The 17,450-nt window shown below is 31.7% G+C and overlaps 1 long non-coding RNA gene across 3 annotated transcripts in view; it reads left to right on the top strand.

Moving 5' to 3' along the window:
- The first annotated feature begins 666 nt into the window (after nt 1-666).
- Nucleotides 667-17,450, top strand: part of LOC111086041 — a 70,501-nt gene continuing 53,717 nt past the window's right edge. For 2 of the 3 annotated variants that reach the window (XR_002610808.1, XR_002610807.1), the window contains exon 1: nt 667-987. This is a non-coding gene — a long non-coding RNA (uncharacterized LOC111086041). Of the gene's footprint in view, nt 988-4,199; nt 4,278-17,450 lie in introns of those variants that run through there. The other variant, XR_002610810.1, reaches the window with a different exon arrangement.

Raw genomic sequence — 17,450 nt, 5'->3', positions numbered from 1 at the left:
TATGATTCTAAACATAAATCATTCACTTCAAAGACAAACACACTTGTAAAACAAAAATTGAAAAGGGAAGAGGGCATTTTACTACTGTTAATTAAGAGCATGACTGACACGGTTAACACTGATTTCGGCCAATTTCTGTTAAAGAAAAAGCACTTTTCCCCAGTTATGATCTTGCTAATATTAAGTATAATTGGATCTATTCTAGATGTCTCGAAGCGAATTCTTAACCTGGGACCAATTTTTAACTGATTTATCTATTGGCATCCGAGTTTTCATGGATTTTTCGTAACTTTAGTCCTAGGGGTTCAATTCATTACGCATTTGAAGCATGTATCTTATTCCAAAAACGAATGTCACTCACCTGTAATTAAGAGATTCATTTTTTTCAGGATTTCTTTGCCAAAAACGTGACGTTGTCTTCTTCGGAGGTGATTCTGATGAAAGAGAAAGAAGTATCTTCTAAATCCTTGAAAGAAGATCTTTGAATAGTTTACGCAACATTTCATCAAGTGAAAACTTCGTTCACTTCGCTTATTTGATGATAAAGTTGTTGTTTATACTTGTGGAACCTCCCTCTATTCGCATTGGATATGCTGCCATCACTCACATTTAAAGTAGCCGCGGTAATAGCAGCGCCACCAACCACATTGGTAGTTTTCTTAGACTGGGATGGCTACCTTGTTCTTCCGTTTTAATGATGACCTTAACTTCAACAGGAAAATTTAAATTCCCGTCCATCCTATAAGTTTTTTCCACCAAAGATTAATGAGGCTAATTAGTAATAGTGCGAGTGAAAAAATCATAATATTTTATTCTGTGTTGTGACAAATAACACATTTCCGACATAAACAACCTTATGCCCTTTGTTGAGAGACAACGTTCAACTTAATCCGCCATCTTGTTTTCCTTAACACTGCAGCCACATTGTGACGTAGTAATTTCCAGTAACACCCCTCTCCATCGACTGCAGTCTGATTTGCAGAGAAGGTAAACAATTTATTTGAATCTGAGCCTTAATTAACATGAATTTATATAATCATGTACTTTGGTCTATGCATACATCAATCTAACTTAATTCTTCAAAGTGTTTAAGTCATTTAGTTGCTGCATCTTGGCGTTATTTCTGCTGTAATTCATTTTGTTGCGCGATTAACTTCTAAAAGGGAAGAAAAACGAATTATTTTAATGTTATATTTGAAACATGAATACTCATCCTCTTTATTGCATATCGAATAGGTTGAAACTACTTGAATAAATCAATTAAAATTTCCAATCCAACAGCCCGACACTTAAAAACCGTCCGATTTTCCTGCGTAATTCTGGAAAAATCACAATCTTATAAAACTCTACAATCTTTTTCTGTCGTGTCAAATAAATCAGTTAAAAGTTCTGATATCAAAGTCCGACAATTCAGAATTTGTTGTTTATTCTGCGTAATCACAACCTCATCAGCGCCACAATCACTTTCAATCGCAATTCAAGCGCTTCGACAAAAACTCAAGTTACAGAAACCAGCCCATTAAACCAAGGTTACTACAGTTATTAGTAGTTTAGGAAAATTCGATAGAAAGAGAATGGCATCCAGTTTTTCCCTTGTATTTCGAGCAATTTATGTCCGTTAAAAACATTCTAACAGCCTTGAGTTCTAAGGTAAGTTGTGAAAATAATGCATAATATCGCTGATCCTAATACTATAATCACAGGCTTTATGCTGTTGATTATTCCTTGTGAATACGGAATACGCTTTGAAACTGTCATAGTTGTGTTCCTAGCCAATGTAAAGTTAAATTTCTCTAGCGTTGTTTTAGTAACTTATGGTTTTCATTTTGACTTGCCTCAGTTTTTCTTAAACTTGTAAGTTTCAAAGCGAAACAAGGAGTTTACATATTCGCAAGAAGATAAATATCTAAAGTTCTCTCTAAAATACTAGAATTTCTATGCGTCTTTTTTTCGCCTAATGTGTTAATTTATTTGTCGACGTTTCTAATTATCAAAAACTTTTTCACCACAGATTCGCTGGTTGGAAGGAAAAGGTATAAATGAAAATAGAATTTCGTAAAATGTTGTCTAAAATGGAGAAAGTCACTAGATTTTACTCCATCGTGAGTCTTTATATTGTCTCAAGTAATTAATCTTGACAGTGACAGCAGGATGATGGCTTACTTCTCCTAATTCCAATCAATCATTTTAAACTAAATATGCAAATATTTAGCCAAAGAATCTAGAGTTCAATTCCCGCGGTGGATAGAGCGTATTGTAGCCTTGCACTAAAAAATCGCCACCCTCAACAACATATATCTAAAGTCTATCGTTTATATTTTTTGGTACTCAAATTTACCTGATATTTTTGGTTTATTATTTAAATATATAACACCCAAAAAATTTTAAATTATTTTTATAGTTGTTTAAGCAAATGTTGCGTTTATGATATTTTAATTATGTCCAAATTTAAGGGATTTCACACTTTGCGTTGTGTATAAGTTTTTACACTGAATTTGTGGGCGAAATACCCAATGCTTTGCTTGCCTTCTACACTTGATATAATAGAGTCTTGAAACAGATTAAATATGTTTATATGTGTAGAACGTTCGGAAATTTCGTTCCAAAATAATCAAAATTTATTCCTGAATGATTCTGAAACATAAGTAAACAACTCTGTTCACTGTATTTCAGGACAACCTTATATTTACTTTGCGTGCAATCATTGAGAAGAGTGCACGTTCTTCTGAAAACGAGGATACTCTAAGTTATTTGTCCAGTTTTAGAAATTTTTCTTGAACTCTGATGTATCACGAGAATATTTCTGTAGTTCAAAAAGCAAACTTTAAAATGGCTGGTCTGTCGATGATATTATATTCAAACTCACCACCATAATAACTATACTATGTTATTGTCAGAAACGTTACTGTATGTTAGGCCTCTTCTAACTATGTTGCACTGTAAGCAAAATTGATAAAAAAATGAAAACCTTATAATTCTCGCAAATATAATCTCCAAAATTCTCATATATATTAAAAAGTCTTTGTAAGGAAAGGAGGGTTTCTGTAATTCACAGTGTCATGTTGAAAGAATCAATTTTGATATTAACGCTCTCGATCCAACAACAGCTATATGTCTACCAAGGAAGCTATATATATAGAGTCAAACAACTCCAGATCCAACAACAGCTATATGTCTACCAGAGAAATATTAATAAAAAAAACAAAGTCTATATATAAAGAGAGTCAATATGTATATGTAAACAACTCTAAATCCAACAATAGATATATGTCTACCGGGATATTATTAATAACAAAACTGATTCTACATATATAGTCACTACATATATATGTAAACAACTCCAAATCCAACAACAACTATATGTCTACCAAGGAAGTGTTAATATCAAAAATGGTTCTATATATAGAGTCAATACATATATATATAAGCAAATCAGTTTTATTATTAATACTTCCTTGGTAGACATATATTAGTTGTTGGATCTGGAGTTGTTTATCCAAATGAAAGATGACAAAGTCATTAATTATACGGTTGCAAACAACCTCTAGAATTAGTCAGTTTTGTCCATGATGTTCAAGAAAATTAGATATCGTATAGTAGTTGTCATTTGATATCGCTTGCTGTTTTTTAATCATCTAAATATTATATGCTTTCTATGGACTATTATAAAATATCTTAGTATTTGTGCTTAAACACTTTCATATTTGCGACAAACTATTTGGATCGAAATCAAAACGATCTGAAACCATTACTTACGGGATATGCTAATGAGAACTGAGGCCTATATGTTTAATTATAACAACAATGGATCGGATGATAAATAAAACCCCCTGAAATAATTATTTCCCCCAAATATATATATATACCCAATAACAAGCAACAACACCCTTCAAACAATAGAATAGGGCATGTTAATTGCTGCTTTAAAGCTGAAAACGAAATGTCTTTATAGACATGGATAGGGCGTGGACTAACTAGCGTTATTTCAAAGGAGCTAAACCTTGTGCGATGATGTATATCTAACTTGTTTTTGTTTTGTGTTTTTGCTCAGAAGGAGAGCAGAAAACAAAATTTATACAGAACACACGTTAGAAACTGGACATATTTCTTTCTATATAACCAGAATTCGTTGTCATGATATTAACGACGGCCGAAACCAATTAGCAGGTTACAAAATGGAGGCAGAAGTAAGAATGTAAAAGGATCTGAACTGATGTATGATGTGAAAAGGCGTGAGAACCAGGAAACGAATGTGTTATTGAACCCGTACATGAAGAGTGAGTCGATTTCAATAATTGTAATATCAGATATTCATTTATATTTCAAAATTATGTTGAGTCAAAACACATAATGCATGTACGGTGAACGATTTTTGGCTGTACGTACACTTTGATGAAATGAAAGGTCTATATTTCGTTACTTAAGTACATTTTTAGCGACGATATCTTTTTGTAATCATAAATATATGTTATGCTTTATTGTTGAAAACACCTGAAATTCTTCAAAACCTTGAATTAGAATATTCCTGTATAAGTTCTGACTACCAGCGGCCATTTCCGTTATATCCATTGACACACACCTTGAATTAGAATATTCTTACTACCAGCGGTCATTTCCGTTATATCCATTGACACACACCTTGAATTAGAATATTCTTACTACCAGCGGTCATTTCCGTTATATCCATTGACACACACCTTGAATTAGAATATTCTTACTACCAGCGGTCATTTCCGTTATATCCATTGACACACACCTTGAATTAGAATATTCTTACTACCAGCGGCCATTTCCGTTATATCCATTGACACACACCTTGAATTAGAATATTCTTACTACCAGCGGTCATTTCCGTTATATCCATTGAACACACATTTTTTTCTATTCTATATCATGACATTTGTATGAATAATTACAGTTTGCAGGATTAATAAATAAAGCAAAGTAAAAGATTGCATACATGACTTAAAGTGAAGAACTAAAGCATTCGCAAACTAAATACATTGTTCACTCATCAAATTGTATGCGTTTACAGTAGTCTCGAATAACACAGTTTTGTTGATATTTAAAAGCAATAGCGGATAGAGTACGAAAAATCTATTTATTCATTGATAACCAAAACTAAATACATTGTTCACTCATCAAATTGTATGCGTTTACAGTAGTCTCGAATAACACAGTTTTGTTGATATTTAAAAGCAATAGCGGATAGAGTACGAAAAATATCTTTATTCATTGATAATCAAAACTAAATACAGTGTTGCAGGTTTAAACAATATGGCTTTATTCATTGATAATCAAAACTAAATACATTGTTGCGGGTTTAAACAACAAGGCTTTATTCATTGATAATCAAAACTAAATACAGTGTTGCAGGTTTAAACAATATGGCTTTATTCATTGATAACCAAAACTAAATACATTGTTGCAGGTTTAAACAATAAGGCTTTATTCATTGATAACCAAAACTAAATACATTGTTGCGGGTTTAAACAACAAGGCTTTATTTATTGATAACCAAAACTAAATACGTTATTGCATGTTTAAACAATAAGGCTTTATTCATCGATAGCTCCGATTAACTGTTATAATTGGCGTGATAAGAGAAACTGTCAATGTTAAAATAATATTACTTATTAAGATTAAGCTTCGCTAAACTAGTCAGGCATATAAAAAACAGAGATACAAGAAAATTAAACTAACAGTATTGTATTTTCACTGAATTTGTTTCGGTAATAATAACAAGTCGTTTGCATTTGTTTTGTGTGGAAAGATAGTATAACTGTGAATGAAAAAAGCTTCGAATACTAAAAAAAGATATGCGTGATTACTGAGTATTTCTCAGGAAGAGGAAATGCGTGACTGCTTAATATTTTCCAGGAGATGACAAGTATGACTACTGAGCATTTACGTAGGAGACGATATGCATGAGTACCTAGTATTCCTGATAATCAGGGATGTGTAACGTATTAGAACAAAAAAACAATCTACAATAATGTGTAGTGTTGATGATGAAACAATCCGTGGCCATTCTGTATATAAAGAAGATGAAGTTGAAGCACAAAAAAATTATTTAGACTGAAATGAAGATACTATTTGTTGCTTGTTTGTTTGTTTTGAATTTCGCACAAAGCTACACGAAGGCTACCTGCGCTAGCCGTCCCTAATGTAGCAGTGTAAGACTAGAGGGAAAGCAGCTAGTCATCACCACCCACCGTCAACTCTTGGGCTACTCTTTTACCAAGGAATAGTGGGATTGATCGTCACATTATAACGCCACAACGGCTGAAAGGGCGAGCATGTTTGGTATGATGGGGATTCGAACCCACGACCGTCAGATTGCGAGTCGAGCGCCCTTACCACCTGGCCATGCACTATTTGTTGCAGAAAAAGTCCCCACTGTGTTTTTGCACTTTGTATTTATTAAACATTGATATGTGTTCTTCTCAATGCTACGATTTCATTTCGAATAATTCAATATATCAAGAGTAGGCCTACCAAATGTCATTCTCAAATACAGTGGATGATAAGAAAAAAAACGGAAGGTTACGTTTCTTTTCTAACTTGTTAGAAGTTGAAGTTGATGATTTAGCGCCCCCCCCCAGTAAGATATTTCCGTGCAACGCTTTCTAGTTTGTTAGAAATTGAACTTGATGATTTAGCGCCCTCGAAGTAAGATATGTTCGTGCAACGCTAAGAGAAAGGAACTCATTTACGTGATGGTTAGATTGTTCTATTCGTCCTGACAATAGCTTAAATTGCCTGCAACTGGGGAACTATAGACAGCAATACAGATGTATTGTGATGACGTGTACACTTAATTCGATCTTCTTTTCTAGTTTTGCTTTTTATAAGCTCATTCTGATCAGATCTGATCTGAGAATCACTGCGATTCTGTAAATATAAAGACTGGGCTTATAAGAAACATTTGTAGAGCTGTGATTTGGTATCATACAAAAGAAAGAAAACTTGTTGAATTATAAGACCCATGATTAAATATAAACTTTATTGACAGAATACTGAATATAACAATTTTTATACCTATTAGCCAATTAACTAGAAATTCATAAGGGGGAATTTCGCAAATTTTGATTTTGTATGAAACATAGCATCTGATATCATCAAAATAATGCTGTTAAAACCAAATAGAGAAAAATAACAACTATAGTTTTGTAGTAGAATATTAATGACGTAGAATGTTACTTAAAGTAGCAGTGAATCTTCCGAGATTTCAAATCTTGAAAAATAATAATAAAAGTATTTAAATAACGAGTGTGCACTTGCATAAAGCTGAGAAAATTAGAGAAGCGTTTGATAACATACCACGGAGGTCAAGGACAAGCTCGAGAGTAAATGATATCAAACGACGCATGAGTAGAAACATAATTGTGACAAGTTAATTCTGAATCATTTGTCTTTATTAAAGCTGTAGATAGGGTTTGAAAGTAAAGTTAACGTTCGTTGAGAACCTGGTGAAACCTTTAATTCTGCTGAAAGTGATCTTTATTGACCTTGCTTTTAATCTTTAAGAATATTTACTCTTAAACTCAATTTTTTTTAAAAAAAAGGCAATAAGTGAGCAAATGATTTGCATATCAATTGTAGAGCTTGAGGAAACAAAATCACATGCGAATTTTTCGTGACGAGAAACTTAGAGGAAAATAAAAATAGATGCTCGTATATTTTCTTAAGCAAGCCAAAAAGAAACTTGTTGATAGCTAAGTAATCTTTAAATGTTTTTTTGTTTTGTTTTTTGAGTGACGGTAGAAGTGTAGAGAGAACAAAATGTCTGTTGCAGAGTAAACGATCTATGTTATGTTTTTAAAGTAAAGGCCAACTTTACATACACTTATGTGTGAAACATACAATTACATATTTACATACACTTATGTATGAAACATACAATTACATACTTACATACACTTATGTGTGAAACATACAATTACATACTTACATACACTTATGTGTGAAACATACAATTACATACTTACCTACACTTATGTGTGAAACATACAATTACATACTTACACACACTTATATGTGAAACATACAATTACATACTTACTTACTTACTACTGCTTTTTAAGTAAGAAAAGTCAAGTCAGCTCTGGAATATCACATATAATAATGAAAATCTGCGTAAAAAATCAGCCGATCCGAATATAGTTGATATTTCGGGATTTGGAAATCAATGACGAAAGGGGGAATCAGACAGATATATAATAATAATAATAATTTTTTGGGGGGAAGAGCAGCCTTCTATATAAAGTTCAACACTAGAAAAATGATGCTTTTCCAACATCAGATTATACAGGTAAACTAGCAACTAGCCACATAATTTGTATTCCATATATAAAGGGGATTGGTGGGTATCACCATGGGTTTTGGGTGAATTTTACTTATTATTAAATATGTGACTTTTGGGTTTTAAACTTCCCAGTCGAGTATTTTGGTTAGTTATGTTTATTTAATACTCATTTTCTATGGCGTTTATAGAAATAGACACGAATGATTACGTTCAAAATATTTACGTTTCGCTTCCATGTTTCAATGGTTACTGAAGACACGAGTGATTACATTCAAAACATTTACGTTTCGTTTCCATGTTTCAATGGTTATTGAAGAAACGAGTGATTACGTTCAAAATATTTACGTTTCGCTTCCATGTTTCAATGGTTACTGAAGACACGAGTGATTACATTCAAAACATTTACGTTTCGTTTCCATGTTTCAATGGCTATTGAAAAAACGAGTGATTACACTCAAAACATTTACGTTTCGCTTCCATGTTTCAATGGCTATTGAAAACACGAGTGATTTCACTTAAAGCATTTACGTTTCGCTTCCATGTCTCAATGGCTACTGAAGACACGAGTAATTACACTTAAAACTTTTTTTTTCTTCTCTATATACTTCTTTCATCTTCATTATTAAATAACTAAGATAAAAAAAAATCATGAGATAAACATTTCGTTTTTGACCAAACCAAAAAAATTACATCGATGAAAAGGAATAAAAAACATGTCGTGGGGACCTTAGGAGGAAGATGAACTGGCAAGACTTATGACATGTAAAACTAAGCGTATAATATTAGAAAATCTCTTGTATTTGTTTATAAACATTCACTGTATGCTGTAAGAAACATGTGGTGCTTATAGAGACGTTTATAGCAAAACAAGGGCTTCTTACAGATCTTGAGATTTTAGCGTTAGACATATGGTATTTCGTTATCATCCATGAAGTGCATCTGGAAACGCGCGCACTGAGTATACCAGGTTCATGCAGCGTTTTTCTCTTTTATTTGATACATCTTTTATTAAGGATTTCTAGCTTCTAGCCTTGGCAGACTTTAATACTAGTTTACGATTTATGATTGTATATCACGCTGAACTTCATTTGAAATTCAAATGAAGCTTAAGAAATTTATACTTATAAATATTTACTCCTTGATATTCAAAGCCTAGTACGGCAGCTGATTAACCATAATTGGCTCTTTAGTAATACTTTCAAAATACACGTACTTTGAGTCTTCATTTAAATTCAAATACTCTTTCATTAAGATCATTTATATAAAAAAAACTTTTAGAATACAGCTACTTTCTGTCTTTAGTTTGATTTCAAATACACTTTTATGTAGTATATTTTCCATTTTTTTTAATATACATTCACACTCTCTCACTAGGTTGAACTTAAAGACTTTGTTACCTAAGGTACTTAATAAAAAGACATTGTACACGAACTTAAATAATGACACGACAAAATGCAAGGTAAAATTATTCTTTAAAAAGTTCAAAATGAGCTTCTTAGCGTGTCAGTCGGTAGTTAACGGCTTAAAACGCTGAAACCCGGGATTCGATTCGTTGTCGTGAACGGAGAGCAGAAGGCCTATTATGTAGCTTTGCACTAAAACGAGCAAACATAAGAAACGAGAAATATTAAAATCACGTTTGTTTTTATTTTTTCTTGGTATTTTTAGTTTTATTCTATTGAGTGAATTAATTGGTTTTAACGTAGCAAAACAACAATTTTTGTTCGAATAAAAGTTTAGCTAAATAGCTAACAGATTTGTTATAAAACATTATATTATCCACAAGAAACAAGTGTTCTTAATGGAAACAGATTTAATTTCAAAATATTATGATAATTATTACCCATTTTTTAACATTGATATAAAATACTTAATAAAGAAGTTTGTTTTAGAACAAAGTCGCATTAGTCTATCCGTTGCGTCCATCGCAGGGAATCGAACCCGGATTTTAGCGTTGTAAGTCTGTAAACTTACCGCCATCTCACAGTAGGACAAAAGCAAGATAAACATTAATTCATAATTTAGCCTAATGTAAGATACCGAATTAACTTTATTGGTAGACACTAGCTTTATGTTTTCTTAGTAAAAAAAAAAAAAGTCTAAATTAAATAGTTATCAACTGAATTACCTAAAAATAAGTTATGTTGTGACATTTTTGGTGGTATCGGTAATTTTTTTATACGTGTTATATATATTTTAGTTATTGATTGTTTTTAAGTTATTCGGTTTAATAACGAATCTTAGTATTTAAACATTTTCGAGTGAATGTCGTAAAAGAATTCCTCCGAAATTTCTACCAGAACAAGATTCGTTTGTTTCAATTTTTTTCGCGCAAAGTTACCTAATAATAACGCTGTTGTTGGATAATTACAATAAATGTGTGTGTATATATATAGGAAAAAAAAACTGAAAACGACAAGTTACTGCTGCTAGAGTAAATGTTTTTTTTGTTTGTTTATAAAATAGTGTTGTAGAAGTTTCGCTTTATCAAACACAGCTCTCCAATATGTAAAGAATATTCCAGATGTTTCTCCAAAGTTTCTGCGAATCTTTTTAATAACACTAGTATTTGCTCTTTTTTTATATATATATACATATAATTGTTTACAGCCAACAATATTCACTCCTCAATGCAAAACGCTATTGTTTCGTCGTTGACTCAAGAGTTAAGCCCTTTATCAGGTAATGCCCAAACGTCTTTCACAGACACCAAAATATTCCTTAACGCCTTCTGTAAGTTAAGCTAAAAATACAAACTAACACATTTCTCTAACTGTTAAGTCATTTGTATACAGAATACTGACTAAATCAAAAACAAACAAACACACAATTAATTCGGCACTTTAATGTTGACCAATATTGTTGAAATATTTTGCTTATTGTTTGCACCAATATTCCATTAATTGATGAGAACTTTACCAATTCATTGTTGTGAAAAAAAAAAATATATAAAGCTAAAAACTAAGTAACTCAATATTTCCAAACTCTGTCGTTTGGTGGAATAATCAAAATTTGTAAGAGTCTTATCACACGACAAGATAAGCCCAAGAATTGGCGGTGAGTGCTATTGACTAGCTCAAAACTAAAGAGAGCTAGCGCTGGTAGCCCTTGAATGGCTTTGTGCGAATATCACAAATTTGAAACAGCAATCGAAATTTATTTTTTACACTTAGTTGGTTAATGGGTAGTAAGAAACTTGTCTAGTTTTTAGGTGTTTTGGCAATCAGTATTTATATATATATGTATAATTTAGGTTATACAAACCCATCATATATATATAGTTTTAAAGTCACTAAAACAGATTGTTGGCGATATTATGGCAGAATCCTTTGTTTTGTGACGTCATATTCACACATATTTTGGTATAACAGTTTTAGTCCTACTACTGTAAATTATGTAGTTCATTTATTTTGACATATGTGCACATGTAGCACAGATTGTACAAGTATTAATAGTTTTAGTCCTACTACTGTCAATTATGTAGTTCATTTATCTCGACATATGTGCACATGTAGCACAGATTGTGCAGGTATTAATAGTTTTAGTCCTACTACTGTAAATTATGTAGTTCATTTATTTTGACATATGTGCACATGTAGCACAGATTGTACAGGTATTAATAGTTTTAGTCCTACTACTGTCAATTATGTAGTTCATTTATTTTGACATATGTGCACATGTAGCACAGATTGTACAGGTATTAATAGTTTTAGTCCTACTACTGTAAATTATGTAGTTCATTTATCTCGACATATGTGCACATGTAGCACAGGTTGTACAGCTATTAATAGTTTTAGTCGTACTACTGTAAATTATGTAGTTCATTTATCTCGACATATGTGCACATGTAGCACAGATTGTACAGGTATTAATAGTTTTAGTCCTACAACTGTCAATTATGTAGTTCATTTATCTTGACATATGTGCACATGCAATACATATTGTACGGGTATCCAGTATTTAAACTCATTTGAAATATATCTTGGAGCTTCCCTGACATTCCCTGCTTTGATTTTTTTTGGGGGGGGGTGGGAAACGGAGGAGAACCTCACGTTCAAATGGAAGCATAGTTGATAATTTTTTTCATGGCTAAACAGCGATATGTAACCGGAGAAGAAAAGCATCACATGTCAAAAAGTCCCAGAGTTTATCTCAAAACTTCTTTGAAAGCACGTTTTTTTGTTTTTTTTCAGATGAAGCTTTGAGTTAGTCACGTGACTTTGTCGTTTGATCAATACAATAAATAATATAACCATTAGAAAACTAGGGGATTCCACTGGAATGCATTATATGCGTAGCCAAGGCACAAACATCTCTATGGGAATATAAGGAAGTAAAGTTAGTATATATATATACGTTTGTTAGATTCAACGGAACAACACATACAGATACTATGTTGTAGGCTTTACGGCACAACACAAGAAAAAAGGTTCAATTTCATATATTATTTTTTGTTTTAGCACAAACCTATTAATACCTATGAATTCTAACGTTAATCTCTTCGCTAAATTTTCAAAACGTATAGTACTGTTTTCATAAACTGCAAAAGGAAGCACGTTAAAAAAAAAACACCAACAAAGTTTGACATCGAAGTTTCTTGTAAGAACATGTTTAGAAATTAACATGAATTTCGACCCCCCCATGATTTTTTTTTTACAGGACAGTATTTAGAGTTAAAAAATAGGGTATAATGCATATAATAATATGTAGCGCGAAAATTTCAGACTGAACTTAGTTAATCGGCAAAAATATTTATCACATCTTCACATCAGATACTAAGAAATATTTCCTATTCACAACGCGGAATAATACATATGTATATTGCACTTATAGTCTTGTAGTAAATGACTAAATCCCCATAAAAAAGAAGCATGGACAGAGCTTATCATGCATGAAGTTCAATTCTGATTTCCAATCTTCTTCTGTACTTGTAAGTTTCTAACTGCTGAATAATTATAAACGCGTTAAAAAAAGGTTGATAAGTGTAAATGTACAGCATTACTTGTAGAATCAATATATTCAGTAAACCACGAAATGTAATGAATATACCATGTTCATGTATAGTGTTTAGTTGGAGTAAATAACGGTTGATAAGTGTAAATGTACAGCATTACTTGTAGAATCAATATATTCAGTAAACCACGAAATGTAATGTTACATTTCGTGGTTTACTGAATATATTGATTCTACAAGTAATGCTGTACATTTACACTTATCAACCGTTATTTACTCCAACTAAACACTATACATGAACATGGTATATTGGAATATACCATGTTCATGTATAGTGTTTAGTTGGAGTAAATAAAGGTTGATAAGTGTAAATGTACAGCATTACTTGTAGAATCATATATTCAGTAAACCACGAAATGTAAGGAATATACCAGGTTCATGTATAGTGTTTACTGTTTAGTTTAAGAATTGTTTCCATCGGAGAAATTTTACAAATGTAAAATATTTAAGCGATGTTACTGAAATGAAACAGAGATTTAAAAAGTAAAAAGAAAGTACCAGTAAAATTGCTAAATATGTAACATACTTCTGTATTCGGAGCTATCTGACTTCAATAATTTATAGTTTGGTGATTTAGTTTACTTCTGTAAGCATGTAAAGTTTTATGTTATTGTGAGTAAATATTCCCTTACTTTTATAAGCGTGTAAAGTTTTATGTTCTTGGTGAGTTAATACTCCTTTACTTATATCACTACGTAAAGTTTTATGTTATTGTGAGTAAATATTCCCTTACTTATATAAGCGTGTAAATGTTTGTGTTCTTGGTGAATTAATATATCTTTACTTCTATAAGAACGTAAAGTTTTATGTTCTTGGCGAAGAAATATTCCTTTACTTATATAAATAAGCATGTAAATATTTGAGTTCCCATGAGACAGTATCTCTTTACTTATAAGAGCATGTAAAGTTTTATATTTTTTGGTGAGTAAATATTCCTTTACTTGTTATGAGTAAATAAACTTTTGTGTCCTTAGCGAAATAACACCACTTTACTTTTATTAACATGTGAACTTTTGTGTCCTTGGCGAAATAATATCCCTTATTTTCATGTACATGTAAACTTTTGTGTCCTTGGCGAAATAATATCCCTTTACTTTTATTAACATGTGAACTTTTGTGTCCTTGGCGAAATAATATCCCTTTACTTTTATTAACATGTAAACTTTTGTGTCCTTGGCGAAATAATATCCCTTTACTTTTATTAACGTGTAAACTTTTGTGTCCTTGGCGAAATAATATCTCTTTACTTTTATTAACATGTAAACTTTTGTGTCCTTAGTGAATTAATATCCCTTTACTTTTATTAACATGTAAACTTTTGTGTCCTTGGTGAATTAATATCTCTTTACTTAAATGAGCATGTAAAAGTTTTAGTTTGTGGCGAGTTATTACGGTTTTATTTATTTAACCATATAAGGTCTTACGTTTCTGATTGCTAAACATCTATTTGTTCACACAACCATTCAGATTTTAAATCCTTCAATATCAGTTTATATACTGTTTATATGTTGGTTATAAATAAAACCCCGTATTTCAAACAAATATATCATAATAACTAAATATTCTAGACAAACAATCACCTGATGTACATAAGCACCATAAGTTTTATTCAGTAAAATATAGGCATGAGTCAACTGACTAAAACTAGCATTGCTGTTATATTCTCTTTTTCAACAATGCGAGATGGATGATTTGAAAGAAATGCGTGACAGTGAGCAGGATGTTGAGATGATCAATAAAAACTGCCCAGAACAGTTGATGCTTACAGTATAGTTCAATTTAGGGCTAGGCTTGATAACAAAAACTGCCCGGAACAGATGATGTTACAGTATTGTTCAATTTAGAGCTAGTCTTGATAATAAAAACTGCCCAGAACAGATGATGTTACAGTACAGTTCAATTTAGGGCTAGGCTTGATAATAAAAACTACCCAGAACAGATGATGCTTACAGTATAGTTCAATTTAGAGCTAGTCTTGATAATATTATCAAGCCTAGCCCTAAATTGAACTGTACTGTAACATCATCTGTTCTGGGCAGTTTTTAAAAACTACCCAGAACAGATCATATTACAGTATAGTTTAATTTAGGGCTAGGCTTGATAATAAAAACTGTCCAGAACAGATGATGTAACAGTATAGTTCAAATTAGGGCTAGACTTGATATTATGATTGAAAATGACTAAAGACATGTTAAACATGGCTGCTGTAGTTTTTGAAATACCTTTATTATGTCCAAACTTTTCTTGAACAAAGCTCATGATTCACTTTTTTTTTTCTTCTAGTGAGAGAGATAGCTTAAATATGGCGTTTTCTTTATACACACTCCGTTTATCAACATTAAAAGTTTTGTGTTGTTGTTGTTTTTTTTTCTATTTCTCTTCCCTTAACGTATGAACTTTTATTATCTTGGTGAATAATTGTCCATTTACGTGTATAGATAATAAAAGTTCTAAGTTTCTGGTGAATTAATACCATTTACTAACATGAGTGCAAAGTATTTTATCTTTAATACCCGTTTACTGATATGAACATCATAAGTTTCATGTTTTTATATCAGGTTCTATTTGATTAACAGACGGACTTATATGATCTTGATGAATAAATATCCGTTTACGTATATAAATAAAAATCTGTATATGTTTTGTGAGTGAATAATTCTTTATATATGAACCTATAAGGTTTTATAGGTTTGGTGAGTAAATAATCCTGTACATGTGAACCTATAAGATTTTATAGGTTTGGTGAGTAAATACTCCTTTACATATGAACGTATAAGTTCTTATAGATTTGGTGAGTAAATACTCCATTACATATGAACGTATAAGGTCTTATAGATTTGGTGAGTAATTAATCCTGTACATGTGAACCTATAAGGTCTTATAGATTTGGTGAGTAAATACTCCTTTACATATGAACGTATAAGGTCTTATAGATTTGGTGAGTAAATACTCCATTACATATGAACATATAAGGTTTTATAGATTTGGTGAGTAAATAATCCTATACATAATCCTGCGTATCTTACATAGGGACATAATATACTGCATATCTTATATAGGGACATAATATCCTGCGTATCTTACATAGAGACATAATATACTGCACATATGATAACATTAGCTTATATATTTGCGTTACTTATTTGTGATTTGTCTGTTTTCTGATAATTGGAAACAAATAGAACAATTTACAGAGACTTATAGTTCTATAATATATTAGCTTAGTAAAGTTTTCTGTAAGCGTAGAGTAAAATGTACAATTAACAGGAAGTATTTTCTGTTTTATGACATGTATGTTTAACACTCTTTTTATCTATATATACATATATATATTGCGTTAAGTACCAAGTTTATACGTACATATATATATATATACATGTTTTAAGGCTATTTTCTATTTTAAGTAAAATGAGCATAACCCAGTACTAGTTAAGTTTTCTGAGAATGTTAACAAACTAGGACGTAAGGCGAAGTAAGCTGATAATTCACTCCGAATGTTACTCTAGATTAAATCTATTTATCGTTTGTTGTGAAATATTTTTAACGGTTGAATCCACATTTTATTTTTGTGAAAAAAGAAAGAACACGTTAGATGTTACTATTCAAGCTTGAGCGTAACATATTTTGATAAAAAGAAAGCGAAGATATCAACGCTTTTCATATACACACAATAGTAGTTTTACCGGAAATATGCAAGTATACGTAGTGTTAGAGAGTTTTGTACGATATGGTCGGGCGAACGTTTGTTCCTCTGAAATGTGTTACCACATGTACCTCGAATAACAGACGCGTAACATGGGTCTAAAGTTTGTTCTCTGAAATGTGTTACCTCATGTACCTTGAATAACAGACACGTAACATGGGTCTAAAGTTTGTTCCTCTGAAATGTGTTACCTCATGTACCTTGAATAACAGACACGTAACATGGGTCTAAAGTTTGTTCTTCTGAAATGTGTTACCACATGTACCTCGAATAACAGACGCGTAACATGGGTCTAAAGTTTGTTCCTCTGAAATGTGTTACCTCATGTACCTTGAATAACAGACACGTAACATGGGTCTAAAGTTTGTTCCTCTGAAATGTGTTACCACATGTACCTCGAATAACAGACACGTAACATGGGTCTAA

The sequence above is a fragment of the Limulus polyphemus genome, unplaced genomic scaffold (assembly GCF_000517525.1).
Source record: "Limulus polyphemus unplaced genomic scaffold, Limulus_polyphemus-2.1.2 Scaffold808, whole genome shotgun sequence".
NCBI classification, from domain to species: domain Eukaryota; kingdom Metazoa; phylum Arthropoda; class Merostomata; order Xiphosura; family Limulidae; genus Limulus; species Limulus polyphemus.
This window is presented reverse-complemented; position numbering and strand designations above follow the sequence as displayed.